This window comes from Aquarana catesbeiana, linkage group LG02 (genome assembly GCF_042186555.1).
Source record: "Aquarana catesbeiana isolate 2022-GZ linkage group LG02, ASM4218655v1, whole genome shotgun sequence".
In the NCBI taxonomy this organism is placed as follows: domain Eukaryota; kingdom Metazoa; phylum Chordata; class Amphibia; order Anura; family Ranidae; genus Aquarana; species Aquarana catesbeiana.
The window spans coordinates 489,705,843-489,724,643 of NC_133325.1; the positions used below are offsets into that span (position 1 = coordinate 489,705,843).

Sequence of the window (18,801 nt, forward strand, 5' to 3'; positions counted from 1 at the left end):
CACCCCTCACATTTTTGTAAATTTATATATACACACATACATACATACATACATACATACATATACACACACACACACACATATTATATATATGTCCTTTCTGCTATAAAACATATCCAATTAAAAAAAAAATGTAATTTCTTCATAAATTTAGGCCAATGTGTATTCTGCTACATATTTTTAGTATTAAAAAAAAATCCCAATATGCATATATTGATTGGTTTGCACAAAAGCTATAGAGTCTACAAACTATGGGATAAATACTGGAAATGTTATTTATTTATACTAGTAATGGCGGCGATCTGCGACTTATAGCGGGACTGTGATATTGCGGTGGACAATCTGACACTTTGTGGGAACCATTTACACTAATACAGTGATCGGTGCTAAAAATATGCACTGTCCCTGTACTAATGACACTGGCTGGGAAGGGGTTAAACACCTAGGGTGATCAAAGGGTTAAATGTGTGCCTAACCAGTGTTTTTGTGTTTACTAAGGGAACTGATGGATTTTCTTTCCCTGCAAAGCAGGGAAAGAAAATCCATCACATCCATGTTGACAGAACAGAGCTCTGCCTTGTTTACACAGGCAGAGCTCTGTTCTGTGTCTCTCCTCGCTGATGAGCAATGGATGTCCACCGGCACTTGCTGATCAGCTTGTGCGGTGTCTAATCACAGCACAGACGCGGCACCCTACCCAGAAGTGCCGCACTAGCACAGGAGAGCCGCTCTGCCACCTTATAACTAAGTTATGCGGTCAGCAAGCAGTTAAAGGCTGTGGGGGGAAAAAGAAACTGCACTGCAGAGGTATGTACATACCAACACAACCTTTCATCTCTTTTAAAATGGAACAACACTTGAAATAACTTTCAGGTTTTTGAGAACCCCTGCTAACAATTTAATGTATGCCTTATGAAACATTACCATGAACAGCAAGTTGGAATATATAAAAAAAAGTAAAAGAATAAAGAATGCAATGCATTTAGTGTATTTGACACTCAAGGCTACTCTATATGACAAACATATCAAACGTATAATAGACAGAAAAGAAACAAAGTAAAAATTGTAATGCTTCTTCACATGTAATGCTTCTTTTATCACACAAATACATCCTTACACCTTGAAGGGCCCCCTTACATTGGTGGTTAATGTCAGTTCCCCTAACATTGATAGTTAGTAATAAACCCCACCCTCACATTAATGGCCAGTGAAAAGCTCCCTTATCCATTAGGCTCCATTCATACCAGGGCATTCTGAATGGCTGTGATTCTGCCTGCGATTCATAATGGCGGCAAAACACACAACGCATCTGCAATGCCATAATTTTTCAATGGCACCCCAAACGCGGTGCGATTTTGCCATGATGGCCGCATGACAAATCGTGGCAAAATTGCGCAAACAAAATCAGGGGACGAGTGTCTCCCAAAAGAAGTTCTGGAACTTCTTTTAGGCGACAAGTGTCTGGCGATTTTTTTGGTGCCCATTGCACTGGTCTTTAGTGGGAGAAAGATGCTATTACACTGGTGGTCAATGAGAGGAATGTTCCTAGCACTGGTGGTCAGTGGAAGAGTACTTCCTACATTAGTGGTCAGTGGGAAGAGTACCCCCTTGCTGACAGCTAAAAAGATCATTAAAAAGGCAGAAATTGGTAAAAGCGTCAGTGGTTACTTATCAAAGGGGCGGAAATTGATTCATTAACCTCTGAAGGAACCCCAGAGTTTCATGGAACCGTGGTTGATAAAGCCTGTACTAACATGTCTAAACATACAAAAATAAGCACCATAATATGTATTAATATTATAGTGCATATTTTAAACCTTGTATTCATGATCCCTCTAAAAGCAATGTGGAATCCTGGTTCCATCCAAACACAGCCTTCCCTTTCTTCTGAATCTGATAATTCCCCCCCTCCCCCATCCTGGAACGTTCAGTCCTAGGGTGAGAAGGCTTCCTTAGACCCACACCTGAGCGTAGCGGTTTCAGGCAGAAAGTTGCGCGATTTTACGGCAAAGGTCAGCAATGTAAAAAGCAGAAAAACGCCCAAATCTGCCTTAAAAAAAAAAAAAGTTCCAGAATTTTGGAGTGGAGATGTGAACCATCTCCATAGAGAATAATTGATTTTTTTTTCCCCTCCAGCGTTTTGTAGCTTTTGTAGCATTTTTTGTAGCGTTTTGTAGCTTGAGGCTTCAAGCTACAAAACGCTCAGGTGTGAAAGGGGCCTGAGTGTGTGTACATGCAGGACCTGACAATTTACGATGCACGATCCTGCTTCCTACAAGCACACTTCCTGCTGGTTGAACATACAGCTACCTGCCTAGAGCCTGTCCATCTACCAGGGAGATTATGACATGACTGTTGGGCATATCTCATGTTCAGGGAGTGTACTTAAGTGGATGTAGAACCAAAACTCCAGTGGCATGCAAGGTGCAACAATTAACATACTTTGCATACTTTGCAAAGTATAAAAGAAAAAGAAACACACAAAAAAAAAAAAAAACTAATTGAAGATCATTATGAACACACAACATGTAGTCATTTTATTGTAAGGCTTTGGTTTTTAATATGCATTTTTTTATTTTACTAGTGAACAAAATGCTGGATGGCTAGAGCCCCTGTCAGCTTTTTACTGCTACTTCTGCCCCATGCTGGGAAGATTTAACCCCACCCCCCATTATGTGTCCTGGTGACCAATGTCATTGGGACAAAAAGTGATGGAAAGTAAGAATTGGGCTGTTACCAGAACAATTGTCTAAGAGGGGATTCTCCCTTTGCTTTCACGTCAAAATACAAAGTACAGGAAGTAAAAAGAAAAATGTTCAACGTGACAAAAACGAACTGACCGGGCTTTTTTTTTTTTTTTTTTTTTTTTTTTAAACCATCACCTACTTCACACAAAACTAAAAGAAAGGCTTTCTGAGATATACTTCTGTTTTTGCTTTGAAAGACACATTTCCTTTTTCATCTAATGACAGACATGACCCTTGTAGTGACCATTGTACACTTTAAATCAGCACCTATACAAAAACGGACTTTACACTTTGAATCTGGCTATACCTATCACAATCCAATTGTACAATCACCATATGTCATGTGAAAATGATTAAACTGTATAGGTAAAGCTGGGTACACAGGTACAGCTGGCCGACTTTTGGTTTGTGTGTACCCCCTCTCTGGTCTGGTCTCAGGACCAGCTTCCGCCCAATGGCCAAGTTGGAAAATCAGCGTCTGCAGCCGTTGTCAGGTTACAATAGCACAGTGAGAGGGATCCATGCATCCACGTTGCTTGTGTTGATGTGGGGATCAGTCTTTTTTTTTTTGTGTTCAACGAAAAAACAAAAACAAAAAAAACTTAACGTGCATACACCACTTAAAGCCGGCCATAGATGGAGTGATTTTCTGTGTTGATGGGGGAATCCCTGGCGTGGAGCCATTGTGTTCTCCTGGCCGGCATGAACAAGCTCTAAAGTTGCGGTGCGGGAAAGTATTTAGATCGCATGCATTTCTGCATCCACGGTCAAAACTGCTCTTTTGCAGACAAGCGAGGTTGCAATTCATTCTTTATGCCACCCCCATGCATCAGAGAAAACAGCACGCCTTCAGGTGCACAAAACCCCATGGTGCAAAAGCGTCAGGTGTCAGATTTAAATACACTAACAAATTGAAGCCAAACTCCAGCTAATACTTTATAAGCAATTATAGCAAAACTTATTTTTTTCTTTAGCAATAAAGATTTTATATAGATATTAAAAGCCAACCATTGTAAGCACCTGTCATTGGTAAATGGTTTGTCTCAACACTGATACATTTGCAGGAGAGCTTGTTCTGCTGAAAAACAACAGACTTACAGGACAGATCACCAGATGAAAAAAAAATGCCTAAAGAAAACAAAAAACTACTGCAGCCATCACATCTAAGAATTGGTAAGCTGCAATTTAATAAACGTTTGCATTGGTGTTTAATACTGCTACAGCGCGGCGCTCAATTGCCGGGAGGGCATCCCTGGATGTCCTCCTGTTTACTGCCTCCCTGCGCGCACGCATAGGGGGAAATCTGTGTTGGCTGTGTCCCTTGGACCTAGCCAATCACAGATCGTGCTAAATGGCCAATCACAGCGGCCATTTAGCACTGGATCGATCGGAGTGTCCAATGAGAGATGATCTCATATGTAAACATATGAGATCATCTCTCATTGCCGGCTCTCCTTCCTCACACAGAGACCGTGTGTGAGGAGGAAGAGCTTCCATGCTGCAGCGTGAGTGAAAAAGTCATAAATTACAGTGCCACACTAACACAACACAGTGCCCACAGTACCTATCAGTGCCATCTGTCCCCAGTGCCACCTGTTATCAGTGTCATCAGTGCTACCTGTCAGTGTCACGTGCCATCTGTTATCAGTGTCACATGTCATCAGTGCCACATATTAGTGCCATCTGTCATCAGTGTCACATGTCATCAGTGCCACATATCAGTGCCACGTGTCATTGTCCTGGTGCTCCAGGGCCTTCAAAAAAAGTGTAATAGGTAGTCAACAAGTTAAATGTGTCATTTATGCTCCTAGAACACCTGATGGTGCTCCCTGCATGTTGGGCCTCTCTATGTGGCTAGGCTGTGGAAAAGTCCCACACATGTGGTATCGTAATACTCAGGAGGATTAGCAGAATGTATTTTGGGGTGTTATTTGTGGTATATACATGCCATGTGAGAGAAATAACCTATTACAATGACAATTTTTTGGAAAAAGAAAAAAAAAAAAATCTTCATTTTGCAGAGAATTGTGGGAAGAAATTACAACATCAAAAAACTCACCATGCATCTTACTAAATACCCTGGAATGTCTACTTTCAAAAAAAGGGTCATTTGGGGGGGTATCTGTACTTTCCTGGCTTTCTTTGGGTCACAAGAAATGAGGCCACCAGTACATCAAGTGTGATCAATTTTTTTATGATTTGCACCACAGCTTGTAGACTCTCTAACTTTCACACAGGCCAAATAATATCTACTGTTATTTTTACCAAAGATATGTAGCAGTATAAATTGTGGCCAAAATTTATGAAGAAAAATTAAGAATTTGCAAAATTTTATCACAGAAACAAAGAAAAATGGGGGGGGTTTTTTCAAAATTTTCAGCCTTTTTTCATTTATAGGGCAAAAAATAAAAAACCCAGGAGGTGATCAAATACCACCAAAAGAAAGCTCTATGTGTATGAAAAAGAGGACAAAAAATTCATTTGGGTACAGTATTACATGACTGAGTAATTGTCATTCAAAGTGTGAGAGCACTGAACGCTGAAAATCGGTCTGAGCAGGAGGGGGGGTGTAAGTGCCTGGTAGGCAAGTGGTTAAAGACCACATTGTGTTAGTATCAAATCAGATAGGCCCTTGTATATCACTGCACTCTGAAGTGAGAAAGAGATTTCGGAGTGCAGTGACTATCGGATATGCATTTAAATGGACGGTCTTCTGTACTCAGCGTACAAGATGAGCACACCATGCACTTGTATGAGGAGTGCAAGACACATATATGGGACATCATACTCGGAATAAATAAAATAATAATAATAAATCATAATAATAATTATTATTATTATAAAATTTTGTAATGAATATTTTGTAATAATGTAAATAATGGCACATTCAGCTACAATTTCCAATGTTTCCCTATGTATGGCAACTTTTGGGGAAATATAATATTTTTTTTTCTGATTTAGGATTTATATAGCGCCGTTTGCGCAGTGTGTATAGAATATATATATATATATATATATATATATATATATATATATATATATCCCCCTCCCTTTTTCTTTAATGAACAATATATAACTTGTTATTTTTGCATAAATAATAAAAAGTAATTTAAAAAAAAATAAAAAAGTTTTACAGTATATAAAGAAAACAAGCAGGGCGTTAGCATTCTTCTTGTATTTAATCCTATTATAAGAGTACTGTCTGCCTTCATTTGTATGGACAGTGCACACTGCTGGCGCTATATAAAGTCATAATAATAAGTAGAAGACGACAACACAGAGAGAGAGATAGCGGACATCCAGCTCTTGTAAATAAATGTATGGTATTATATAGTCCAGGTATTTATATAGTGTTGTCCATTTACGCAGTGCTTTACATACTATCCAATCACATCAGTCCCTTGCTCAAGGAGCTTACAATCCAGCGATCTGTCTCACATATATACACATTAGGTCCAATTTTAGACAGCAGCTAATTATTCTAGCAAAGTGTGGGAGGAGATCCATACAAGCACAGGGAGAACATACAAACTCCATGCAGACAGTGATCTGGCCAGGCTTTGAAGCAAGGACCTGGTGCTGCAAGTCACAAGTGCTGAGTACCAAGTCACTGACTGTGTGCCCCATATATGCCAATCAATGGCATCGATCAATCAGTAAAGCCATCTTACAAGTGAGGATGAGGAGGATGATAAGCCACAGGAGTGTGGGCTCCCTCCCAAGTCCTGTACTACTATATCCTGGCACCCTATGACTTCCAATGGAAGGAAGCATCCTGCCGGCCAAGGCCCCTCCAGGCGGGCAGTGTATGAGCTTAGAGCCCCCCCAGTCTAGTGTCCCTCCCCGGACCCTCCATCCCCAGGTAGAAGTATATAAAGCCCGGGTCTTACTTCCACTTCTCCTCCTTTGTTACAGAACAGGAGCCAGTCAGCCTCCAGCCAGCTTTCCTCGCAGCCTCAGTCAATCAGGACTGCCCTGTACACGGCGCAATGTAAACAGCTCACTGATTGGCTGTGCCCGGCCGATGAAGTGATTGGTCCGTACAGCCAGGGCTGGGATTCGAGCTCCGCTCTCCCTCTCTGTCATCCTGTGGTGGGCTGGAGGCAGCTGACAGGGGAGAGGAAATAATGGCACTAGTTTGCTTTTAACTTCTCTCCCTTCCCCCCCTACCTCAATCCCTGCAGGCAGATGGCTGGGGACACCATTGTTTATATACAGTGTACTGGGAGGAACAATATCCACATAGGGCGAGGAGGAAGTGCTGTTAAAGGGACACTCCACTCTGCTGGAAGAAACATTCTCTTCAAATATCATTAAAGTGTCACTGAGGGCTTCTTTTCTTTTTTCTTTTTTTTTTTTAGTATTGGATAGAATGCAGAAGAAATAGAACACGTGTCAGTTTTTATTGCAGTCTGTGTCCTAGGGCTGCAACTAACGATTATTTTCATAATCGATTCGTTGGCCGATTACTCTTTCGATTAATTGGATAATAACCTTAAAAAAACTTAGTTTATATGTAAAGTTTAAAAAAACAAAGGCAATTTATTCTTAAATATATATACGCAGTGGTAAAAATAAATAACCAACTATATGGTTAGGGAGCAAAATCTCTAATCCACTCTGAGAATAAAAGACAGAAGAGATATAATGTATATACTATTAGAAGAGATATACTGTATATACTATTAGAGGAGATATACTGTATATACTATAAGAGGAGATATACTGTATATACTATTATAAGAGATATACTGTATATACTATTAGAGGAGATATACTGTATATACTATTAGAGGAGATATACTGTATATACTATTAGAGGAGATATACTGTATATACTAATAGAGGAGATATACTGTATATACTATTAGAGGAGATATACTATTAGAGGAGATATACTGTATATACTAATAGAGGAGATATACTGTATATACTATTAGAGGAGATATACTATTAGAGGAGATATACTGTATATACTATTAGAGGAGATATACTGTATATACTATTAGAGGAGAGATATATACTGTATATACTATTAGAGGGGAGATATATACTGTATATACTATTAGAGGAGAGATATGCTGTATAAACTATTAGAGGATAGATATACTGTATATGCTATTAGAGGAGATATACTGTATATACTATTAGAAGAGATATACTGTATATACTATTAGAGGAGATATACTGTATATACTATTAGGAGATATACTGGATATACTATCAGAAGAGATATACTGTATATACTATTAGAAGAGATATACTGTATATACTATTAGAGGAGATATACTGTATATACTATTAGGAGATATACTGGATATACTATCAGAAGAGATATACTGTATTTACTATTAGAAGAGATATACTGTATATGCTATTAGAGGAGATATACTATATATACTATTAGAAGAGATATACTGTATATACTATTAGAAGAGATATACTGTATATATTATTAGAGGAAATATACTGTATATATTATTAGAGGAGATATACTGTATATACTATTAGAAGTAGGGTTGTCCTGATACCGATACTAGTATCGGTATCGGTACCGATATCGAGCATTTGCCCGAGTACTTGTACTCAAGCAAATGCTCTGATGCTTCGCCTGATACCTGGACAGGCAGGGGTGAACGGTGCAGAGGGGGAGTTACAAGCACCAATCACCCTGTATAGATTTCAATAAAGCCTGACAGCCGTTTCTTCGCTTCTCCCCCCCCTTTCAGCTGCTATAGTGAAATCTACACAGCGGTGATCAGTGCCTGTAACTGCCCCCAAAGCTGCACCGATCACCGCTGACTGTCCCTGTATCCTCCTCCAGTCCCCCCCTGTTCTGCTGCTGTCCCCCTCAATGTCCCCCTCCGTGCTGCTGTCCCCCTCCCTTCTCCCCCGTGTCCCCCCTCCATTCTGTCCCCCTCTGTTCTCCGTGTGTCCCTCCTTTCTGTCCCCCTCCGTTCTCCTCCGTGTCCTCATCCGTTCTGTCCCCCTCCGTTCTCCTCCGTGTCCCCCTCCGTTCTCCTCCGTGTCCCCCTCCTTTCTGTCCCCCTCCGTTCTCTTCTGTGTCCCCCTCCTTTCTGTCCCCCTCCGTTCTCCCCTGTGTCCCCCTTCGTTCTGTCCCCCTCCGTTCTCCTCCGTGTCCCCCTCCGTTCTGTCCCCCTCCGTTCTCCTCCATGTCTCCCTCCGTTCTGTCCCCCTCCATTCTCCTCCATGCCCCCTCCTTTCTGTCCCCCTCCATTCTCCTCCGTGTCCCCATCCGTTCTGTCCCCCTCCGTTCTCCTCCGTGTCCCCCTCCTTTCTGTCCCCCTCCATTCTTCTCCGTGTCTCCCTCCTTTCTGTCCCCCTCCGTTCTCCTCTGTGTCCCCTTTCGTTCTGTCCCCCTCCGTTCTCCTCCGTGTCCCCCTCCTTTCTGTCACCCTCCATTCTCCTCCGTGTCCCCCTCCTTTCTGTCCCCCTCCGTTCTCCTCCGTGTCCCCATCCGTTCTGTCCCCCTCCGTTCTCCTCTGTGTCCCCCTCCGTTCTCCTCCATGTCCCCCTCCTTTCTGCCCCCCTCCGTTCTCCTCCGTGTCCCCATCCATTCTGTCCCCCTCCGTTCTCCTCCGTGTCCCCCTCCGTTCTCCTCCGTGTCCCCCTCCTTTCTGTCCCCCTCCGTTCTCCTCCGTGTCTCCCTCCTTTCTGTCCCCCTCCGTTCTCCTCTGTGTCCCCCTTCGTTCTGTCCCCCTCCGTTCTCCTCCGTGTCCCCCTCCTTTCTGTCCCCCTCCAATCTCCTCCGTGTCCCCCTCCTTGTCCCCATCTGTTCTGTCCCCCTCCGTTCTCCTCCGTGTCCCCCTCCTTTCTGTTACCCTCCGTTCTCCTCCGTGTCTCCCTCCTTTCTGTCCCCCTCCATTCTCCTCTGTGTCCCCCTTCGTTCTGTCCCCCTCCGTTCTCCTCCGTGTCCCCCTCCTTTCTGTCCCCCTCCATTCTCCTCCGTGTCCCCATCCGTTCTGTCCCCCTCCGTTCTCCTCCATGTCCCCCTCCGTTCTCCTCCGTGTCCCCCTCCTTTCTGGCCCCCTCCGTTCTCCTCCGTGTCTCCCTCCTTTCTGTCCCCCTCCGTTCTCCTCTGTGTCCCCCTTCGTTCTGTCCCCCCTCCATTCTCCTCCATGTCCCCCTCCTTTCTGTAACCTTGTAACCCTCCATTCTACTCCGTGTCTCCCTCCTTTCTGTCCCCCTCCGTTCTCCTCTGTGTCCCCCTCCGTTCTGTCCCCCTCTGTTCTCCGCCGTGTCCCCCTCCGTTCTCCTCCGTGTCCCCCTCCATTCTGTCCCCCTCCATTCTCCTCCGTGTCCCCCTCCTTTCTGTCCCCCTCCGTTCTCCTCCGTGTCCCCCTCCTTTCTGCCCCCCTCCGTTCTCCTCCTCTGCCCCCTCGATTTTTCAGGATGGAGAGCGGAAATAGGAGCTCCTTCCTTTTGCGAATAAACAGTCAGTGATAACTATTAGAAGAGATATACTGTATATGCTATTAGAGGAGATATACTGTATATACTATTAGAAGAGATATACTGTATATACTATTAGAGGAGATATACTGTATATACTATTAGAAGAGATATACTGTATATATTATTAGAGGAAATATACTGTATATACTATTAGAGGAGATATACTGTATATACTATTAGAAGTAGGGTTGTCCTGATACCGATACTAGTATCGGTATCGGTACCGATATCGAGCATTTGCCCAAGTACTTGTACTCAAGCAAATGCTCTGATGCTTCGCCTGATACCTGGACAGGCAGGGGTGATCGGTGCAGAGGGGGAGTTACAAGCACCAATCACCCTGTATAGATTTCAATAAAGCCTGACAGCCGTTTCTCCGCTTCTCCCCCCCTTTCAGCTGCTATAGTGAAATCTACACAGCGGTGATCAGTGCCTGTAACTGCCCCCAAAGCTGCACCGATCACCGCTGACTGTCCCTGTATCCTCCTCCAGTCCCCCTCTGTTCTGCTGCTGTCCCCCTCAATGTCCCCCTCCGTGCTGCTGTCCCCCTCCCTTCTCCCCCGTGTCCCCCCTCCATTCTGTCCCCTTCTGTTCTCCGTGTGTCCCTCCTTTCTGTCCCCCTCCGTTCTCCGTGTGTCCCCATCCGTTCTGTCCCCCTCCGTTCTCCTCCGTGTCCCCCTCCGTTCTCCTCCGTGTCCCCCTCCTTTCTGTCCCCCTCCGTTCTCTTCCATGTCCCCCTCCTTTCTGTCCCCCTCCGTTCTCCCCTGTGTCCCCCTTCGTTCTGTCCCCCTCCGTTCTCCGTGTCTCCCTCCGTTCTGTCCCCCTCCATTCTCCTCCGTGTCCCCCTCCTTTCTGTCCCCCTCCATTCTCCTCTGTGTCCCCCTCCTTGTCCCCATCCGTTCTGTCCCCCTCCGTTCTCCTCCGTGTCCCCCTCCTTTCTGTTACCCTCCGTTCTCCTCCATGTCTCCCTCCTTTCTGTCCCCCTCCGTTCTCCTCTGTGTCCCCCTTCGTTCTCTCCCCCTAAGTTCTCCTCCTGTCCTCCTCCTTTCTGTCCCCCTCCATTCTCCTCCGTGTCCCCCTCCTTTCTGTCCCCCTCCGTTCTCCTCCGTGTCCCCATCCATTCTGTCCCCCTCCGTTCTCCTCTGTGTCCCCCTCCGTTCTCCTCCATGTCCCCCTCCTTTCTGCCCCCCTCCGTTCTCCTCCGTGTCCCCATCCATTCTGTCCCCCTCCGTTCTCCTCCGTGTCCCCCTCCGTTCTCCTCAGTGTCCCCCTCCTTTCTGTCCCCCTCCGTTCTTCTCCGTGTCCCCCTCCTTTCTGTCCCCCTCTGTTCTCCTCTGTGTCCCCCTTCATTCTGACCCCCTCCGTTCTCCTCTGTGTCCCCCTCCTTTCTGTCCCCCTCCATTCTCCTCTGTGTCCCCCTCCTTGTCCCCATCCGTTCTGTCCCCCTCCGTTCTCCTCCGTGTCCCCCTCCTTTCTGTTACCCTCCGTTCTCCTCCGTGTCTCCCTCCTTTCTGTCCCCCTCCATTCTCCTCTGTGTCCCCCTTCGTTCTGTCCCCCTTCGTTCTCCTCCGTGTCCCCCTCCTTTCTGTCCCCCTCCATTCTCCTCCGTGTCCCCCTCCTTTCTGTCCCCCTCCATTCTCCTCCGTGTCCCCATCCGTTCTGTCCCCCTCTGTTCTCCTCCATGTCCCCCTCCGTTCTCCTCCGTGTCCCCCTCCTTTCTGTCCCCCTCCGTTCTCCTCTGTGTCTCCCTCCTTTCTGTCCCCCTCCGTTCTCCTCTGTGTCCCCCTTCGTTCTGTCCCCCTCTGTTCTCCTCCATGTCCCCCTCCTTTCTGTAACCCTCCATTCTACTCCGTGTCTCCCTCCTTTCTGTCCCCCTCCGTTCTCCTCTGTGTCCCCCTTTGTTCTGTCCCCCTCCGTTCTCCTCCGTGTCCCCCTCCGTTTTGTCCCCCTCTGTTCTCCTCCGTGTCCCCCTCTGTTCTCCTCCGTGTCCCCCTCCGTTCTGTCCCCCTCCGTTCTCCTCCGTGTCCCCCTCCGTTCTGCCCCCCTCCGTTCTCCTCCTCTGCCCCCTCGATCTTTCAGGATGGAGAGCGGAGATAGGAGCCAGTAAATCTGGCTCCTTCCTTTTGCAAATAAACAGTCAGTGATAACTATTAGAAGAGATATACTGTATATGCTATTAGAGGAGATATACTGTATATACTATTAGAAGAGATATACTGTATATACTATTAGAGGAGATATACTGTATATACTATTAGAAGAGATATACTGTATATATTATTAGAGGAAATATACTGTATATACTATTAGAGGAGATATACTGTATATACTATTAGAAGTAGGGTTGTCCTGATACCGATACTAGTATCGGTATCGGTACCGATATCGAGCATTTGCCCAAGTACTTGTACTCAAGCAAATGCTCTGATGCTTCGCCTGATACCTGGACAGGCAGGGGTGATCAGTGCAGAGGGGGAGTTACAAGCACCAATCACCCTGTATAGATTTCAATAAAGCCTGACAGCCGTTTCTCCGCTTCTCCCCCCCCTTTCAGCTGCTATAGTGAAATCTACACAGCGGTGATCAGTGCCTGTAACTGCCCCCAAAGCTGCACCGATCACCGCTGACTGTCCCTGTATCCTCCTCCAGTCCCCCTCTGTTCTGCTGCTGTCCCCCTCAATGTCCCCCTCCGTGCTGCTGTCCCCCTCCCTTCTCCCCCGTGTCCCCCTCCATTCTGTCCCCCTCTGTTCTCCGTGTGTCCCTCCTTTCTGTCCCCCTCCGTTCTCCTCCGTGTCCCCATCCGTTCTGTCCCCCTCCATTCTCCTCCGTGTCCCCCTCCGTTCTCCTCCGTGTCCCCCTCCTTTCTGTCCCCCTCCGTTCTCTTCCATGTCCCCCTCCTTTCTGTCCCCCTCCGTTCTCCCCTGTGTCCCCCTTCGTTCTGTCCCCCTCCGTTCTCCTCCGTGTCCCCCTCCGTTCTGTCCCCCTCCGTTCTCCTCCGTGTCTCCCTCCGTTCTGTCCCCCTCCATTCTCCTCCGTGTCCCCCTCCTTTCTGTCCCCCTCCATTCTCCTCTGTGTCCCCCTCCTTGTCCCCATCCGTTCTGTCCCCCTCCGTTCTCCTCCGTGTCCCCCTCCTTTCTGTTACCCTCCGTTCTCCTCCATGTCTCCCTCCTTTCTGTCCCCCTCCGTTCTCCTCTGTGTCCCCCTTCGTTCTCTCCCCCTAAGTTCTCCTCCGTGTCCCCCTCCTTTCTGTCCCCCTCCATTCTCCTCCGTGTCCCCCTCCTTTCTGTCCCCCTCCTTTCTCCTCCGTGTCCCCATCCATTCTGTCCCCCTCCGTTCTCCTCTGTGTCCCCCTCCGTTCTCCTCCATGTCCCCCTCCTTTCTGCCCCCCTCCGTTCTCCTCCGTGTCCCCATCCATTCTGTCCCCCTCCGTTCTCCTCCGTGTCCCCCTCCGTTCTCCTCCGTGTCCCCCTCCTTTCTGTCCCCCTCCGTTCTCCTCCGTGTCTCCCTCCTTTCTGTCCCCCTCCGTTCTCCTCTGTGTCCCCCTTCATTCTGTCCCCCTCCGTTCTCCTCTGTGTCCCCCTCCTTTCTGTCCCCCTCCATTCTCCTCTGTGTCCCCCTCCTTGTCCCCATCCGTTCTGTCCCCCTCCGTTCTCCTCCGTGTCCCCCTCCTTTCTGTTACCCTCCGTTCTCCTCCGTGTCTCCCTCCTTTCTGTCCCCCTCCATTCTCCTCTGTGTCCCCCTTCGTTCTGTCCCCCTCCGTTCTCCTCCGTGTCCCCCTCCTTTCTGTCCCCCTCCATTCTCCTCCGTGTCCCCCTCCTTTCTGTCCCCCTCCATTCTCCTCCGTGTCCCCATCCGTTCTGTCCCCCTCTGTTCTCCTCCATGTCCCCCTCCGTTCTCCTCCGTGTCCCCCTCCTTTCTGTCCCCCTCCGTTCTCCTCCGTGTCTCCCTCCTTTCTGTCCCCCTCCGTTCTCCTCTGTGTCCCCCTTCGTTCTGTCCCCCTCTGTTCTCCTCCATGTCCCCCTCCTTTCTGTAACCCTCCATTCTACTCCGTGTCTCCCTCCTTTCTGTCCCCCTCCGTTCTCCTCTGTGTCCCCCTTTGTTCTGTCCCCCTCCGTTCTCCTCCGTGTCCCCCTCCGTTCTGTCCCCCTCTGTTCTCCTCCGTGTCCCCCTCTGTTCTCCTCCGTGTCCCCCTCCGTTCTGTCCCCCTCCGTTCTCCTCCGTGTCCCCCTCCGTTCTGCCCCCCTCCGTTCTCCTCCTCTGCCCCCTCGATCTTTCAGGATGGAGAGCGGAGATAGGAGCCAGTAAATCTGGCTCCTTCCTTTTGCAAATAAACAGTCAGTGATAACTGACTCTGTCCATTCACGTAACTGAAACATCGTAACCTGTGTTTATGATGCTTCAGTTTATGAATGGAGAGGAGCCTCTGTCTCCTCTCCATTCATTTTCAGTGCAGCTGAGGCTGCTGAGAAGGGAACTGGGAAACATGTGTCCTCAGTCCCTTTCTCTGTCTCAAAGGGGAGATGTCAGGGGTCTGTTAAGACCCCTGATATCTTACCAAAGCCACCCAACAGGGCTAATAATAATAATAAAAAAAAAGAATTGCAATAAATAATAAAAAGAAATTAATTGTAAAAAAAAAACCACACTGACACTGTCCACCCCCCCCCCCTTTATAAAAAGAACGCATTGTAAAAAACACATAACAAAATAAATTGTAAAAAATAATAAAAATAAATAATTGTAAAAAATAAAATTGTAAAAACAAAAACAAAAAAATTACTGACACACGTGCCACTGTCACATAACATTAACCACTTCAATACAGGGCACTTAAACACCTTCCCGCCCAGACCAATTTTCAGCTTTCAGTACTCTCACACTTTGAATGACAATCCCCCTCTGTTCTGCTGCTGTCCCCCTCCCTTCTCCCCCGTGTCCCCCTCCATTCTGTCCCCCTCTGTTCTCCGTGTGTCCCTCCTTTCTGTCCCCCTCCGTTCTCCTCCGTGTCCCCATCCGTTCTGTCCCCCTCCGTTCTCCTCCGTGTCCCCCTCCGTTCTCCTCCGTGTCCCCCTCCTTTCTGTCCCCCTCCGTTCTCTTCCGTGTCCCCCTCCTTTCTGTCCCCCTCTGTTCTCCCCTGTGTCCCCCTTCGTTCTGTCCCCCTCCGTTCTCCTCCGTGTCCCCCTCCGTTCTGTCCCCCTCCGTTCTCCTCCGTGTCTCCCTCCGTTCTGTCCCCCTCCATTCTCCTCCGTGCCCCCATCCTTTCTGTCCCCCTCCATTCTCCTCCGTGTCCCCATCCGTTCTGTCCCCCTCCGTTCTCCTCCGTGTCCCCCTCCTTTCTGTCCCCCTCCATTCTTCTCCGTTTCTCCCTCCTTTCTGTCCCCCTCCGTTCTCCTCTGTGTCCCCCTTCGTTCTGTCCCCCTCCGTTCTCCTCCGTGTCCCCCTCCTTTCTTACCCCCTCCATTCTCCTCCGTGTTCCCCTACTTTCTGTCCCCCTCTGTTCTCCTCCGTGTCCCCATCCGTTCTGTCCCCCTCCGTTCTCCTCTGTGTCCCCCTCCGTTCTCCTCCATGTCCCCCTCCTTTCTGTCCCCCTCCGTTCTCCTCTGTGTCCCCATCCGTTCTGTCCCCCTCCGTTCTCCTCCGTGTCCCCATCCGTTCTGTCCCCCTCCGTTCTCCTCCGTGTCCCCCTCCGTTCTCCTCCGTGTCCCCCTCCTTTCTGTCCCCCTCCGTTCTCTTCCGTGTCCCCCTCCTTTCTGTCCCCCTCTGTTCTCCCCTGTGTCCCCCTTCGTTCTGTCCCCCTCCGTTCTCCTCCGTGTCCCCCTCCGTTCTGTCCCCCTCCGTTCTCCTCCGTGTCTCCCTCCGTTCTGTCCCCCTCCATTCTCCTCCGTGCCCCCATCCTTTCTGTCCCCCTCCATTCTCCTCCGTGTCCCCATCCGTTCTGTCCCCCTCCGTTCTCCTCCGTGTCCCCCTCCTTTCTGTCCCCCTCCATTCTTCTCCGTTTCTCCCTCCTTTCTGTCCCCCTCCGTTCTCCTCTGTGTCCCCCTTCGTTCTGTCCCCCTCCGTTCTCCTCCGTGTCCCCCTCCTTTCTTACCCCCTCCATTCTCCTCCGTGTTCCCCTACTTTCTGTCCCCCTCTGTTCTCCTCCGTGTCCCCATCCGTTCTGTCCCCCTCCGTTCTCCTCTGTGTCCCCCTCCGTTCTCCTCCATGTCCCCCTCCTTTCTGTCCCCCTCCGTTCTCCTCTGTGTCCCCATCCGTTCTGTCCCCCTCCGTTCTCCTCCGTGTCCCCCTTCGTTCTGTCCCCCTCCGTTCTCCTCCGTGTCCCCCTCCTTTCTGTCCCCCTCCGTTCTCCTCCGTGTCCCCCTCCTTGTCCCCATCCGTTCTGTCCCCCTTCGTTCTCCTCCGTGTCCCCCTCCTTTCTGTTACCCTCCGTTCTCCTCCGTGTCTCCCTCCTTTCTGTCCCCCTCCATTCTCCTCTGTGTTCCCCTTCGTTCTGTCCCCCTCCGTTCTCCTCCGTGTCCCCCTCCTTTCTGTCCCCCTCCATTCTCTTCCGTGTCCCCCTCCTTTCTGTCCCCCTCCATTCTCCTCCGTGTCCCCATCCGTTCTGTCCCCCTCCGTTCTCCTCCATGTCCCCCTCCGTTCTCCTCCGTGTCCCCCTCCTTTCTGTCCCCCTCCGTTCTCCTCCGTGTCTCCCTCCTTTCTGTCCCCCTCCGTTCTCCTCTGTGTCCCCCTTCGTTCTGTCCCCCTCCGTTCTCCTCCATGTCCCCCTCCTTTCTGTAACCCTCCGTTCTACTCTGTGTCTCCCTCCTTTCTGTCCCCCTCTGTTCTCCTCTGTGTCCCCCTTTGTTCTGTCCCCCTCCGTTCTCCTCCGTGTCCCCCTCCGTTCTGTCCCCCTCTGTTCTCCTCCGTGTCCCCCTCCGTTCTCCTCCATGTCCCCCTACGTTCTGTCCCCCTCCATTCTCCTCCGTGTCCCCCTCCTTTCTGTCCCCCTCCGTTCTCCTCCGTGTCCCCCTCCGTTCTGCCCCCCTCCGTTCTCCTCCTCTGCCCCCTCGATCTTTCAGGATGGAGAGCGGAGATAGAAGCCAGTAAATCTGGCTCCTTCTTTTTGCGAATTAACAGTCAGTGATAACTGACTCTGTCCATTCACGTAACTGAAACATCGTAACCTGTGTTTATGATGCTTCAGTTTATGATTGGAGAGGAGCCTCTGTCTCCTCTCCATTCATTTTCAGTGCAGCTGAGGCTGCTGAGAAGGGGACTGGGAAACATGTGTCCTCAGTCCCTTTCCCTGTCTCAAAGGGGAGATGTCAGGGGTCTGTTAAGACCCCTGATATCTTACCAAAGCCACCCAACAGGGCTAATAATAATAATAAAAAAAAAGAATTGCAATAAATAATAAAAAGAAATTAATTGTAAAAAAAAAAACACACTGACACTGTCCACCCCCCCCCCCCCCTTTATAAAAAGAACGCATTGTAAAAAACACATAACAAAATAAATTGTAAAAAATAATAAAAATAAATAATTGTAAAAAATAAAATTGTAAAAACAAAAACAAAAAAACTACTGACACAAGTGCCACTGTCACATAACATTAACCACTTCAATACAGGGCACTTAAACACCTTCCCGCCCAGACCAATTTTCAGCTTTCAGTACTCTCACACTTTGACAATTACTCTGTCATGCTACACTGTATCCAAACAAATTTTTTATCATTTTTTTATCACAATTAGAGCTTTCTTTTGGTGCTATTTTTTGGGTTTTTTCTTTTTTGCAATATAAGCGAAAAAAGAGCGAAAATTTTGAAAAAAAACAAGTAAATAAGTAACTTTTCTTCATAAATTTGGGCCAAAATTTATGCTGCTACATATCTTTGGTAAAAATAACCCAAATTAATGGATATTATTTAGTCTGTGTGAAAGTTATAGAGTCTACAAGTTAGGGTGCAAATCACTGAAAATAGATCACATCTGATCACACCTGATGTACTGAAGGTCTATCTCATTTCTTGAGACACTAACAATCAAGGAAAGTACAAATACCCCCCAAATGACCCCTTTTTGGGAAGTAGACATTCCAAGGTATTTAGTAAGAGGCATGGTGAGTTTTTTGAAGTTGTAATTTTTTCCCAAAATTCTTGGGAAAATATAGACTTTTTTTCTTTTTCTTTTTTACACAAACTTATTGTATTGACAGGTTATTTCTTGAACACAGCATGCATATACTTGCAACTACACCCAAAGATACATTCTGCTACTCCTCCTGAGTATGGCAATACCACATGTGTGAGACTTTTACACAGCCTGGCTACATACAGAGGCCCAACATGCAGGGAGCACCTCCAGGAATTCTAGGAGCAAAATTACACATATATCTGACGTTTGATGGTCCTGGAGCACCAGGACAATGGAAATGCCCACAAAATGACCCCATTTTGGAAAGCTAACACCCCAACATATAATCTATGAGGCATAATGAGTCTTTTGAACAGGGCATTTTTTTCCAGAAGTTTTTGGAAAATGTTGGAAAAAAATGAAAACGCATTTTTTTTACACAAAGTTGTCCATTTATAAGATATTTC

At 47.7% G+C, this 18,801-nt stretch overlaps 1 protein-coding gene across 1 annotated transcript in view; it reads right to left on the reverse strand.

The window, feature by feature from the left end:
• Positions 1–7,265, reverse strand: part of CTTNBP2NL (CTTNBP2 N-terminal like) — a 133,353-nt gene extending 126,088 nt beyond the window's left edge. Inside the window, exon 1 of the mRNA XM_073615732.1 lies at positions 6,638–7,265. The gene's annotated coding sequence lies outside the window, so the exon portion shown is untranslated. The remainder of the gene's footprint in view (positions 1–6,637) is intronic.
• Positions 7,266–18,801: the final 11,536 nt, after the last annotated feature.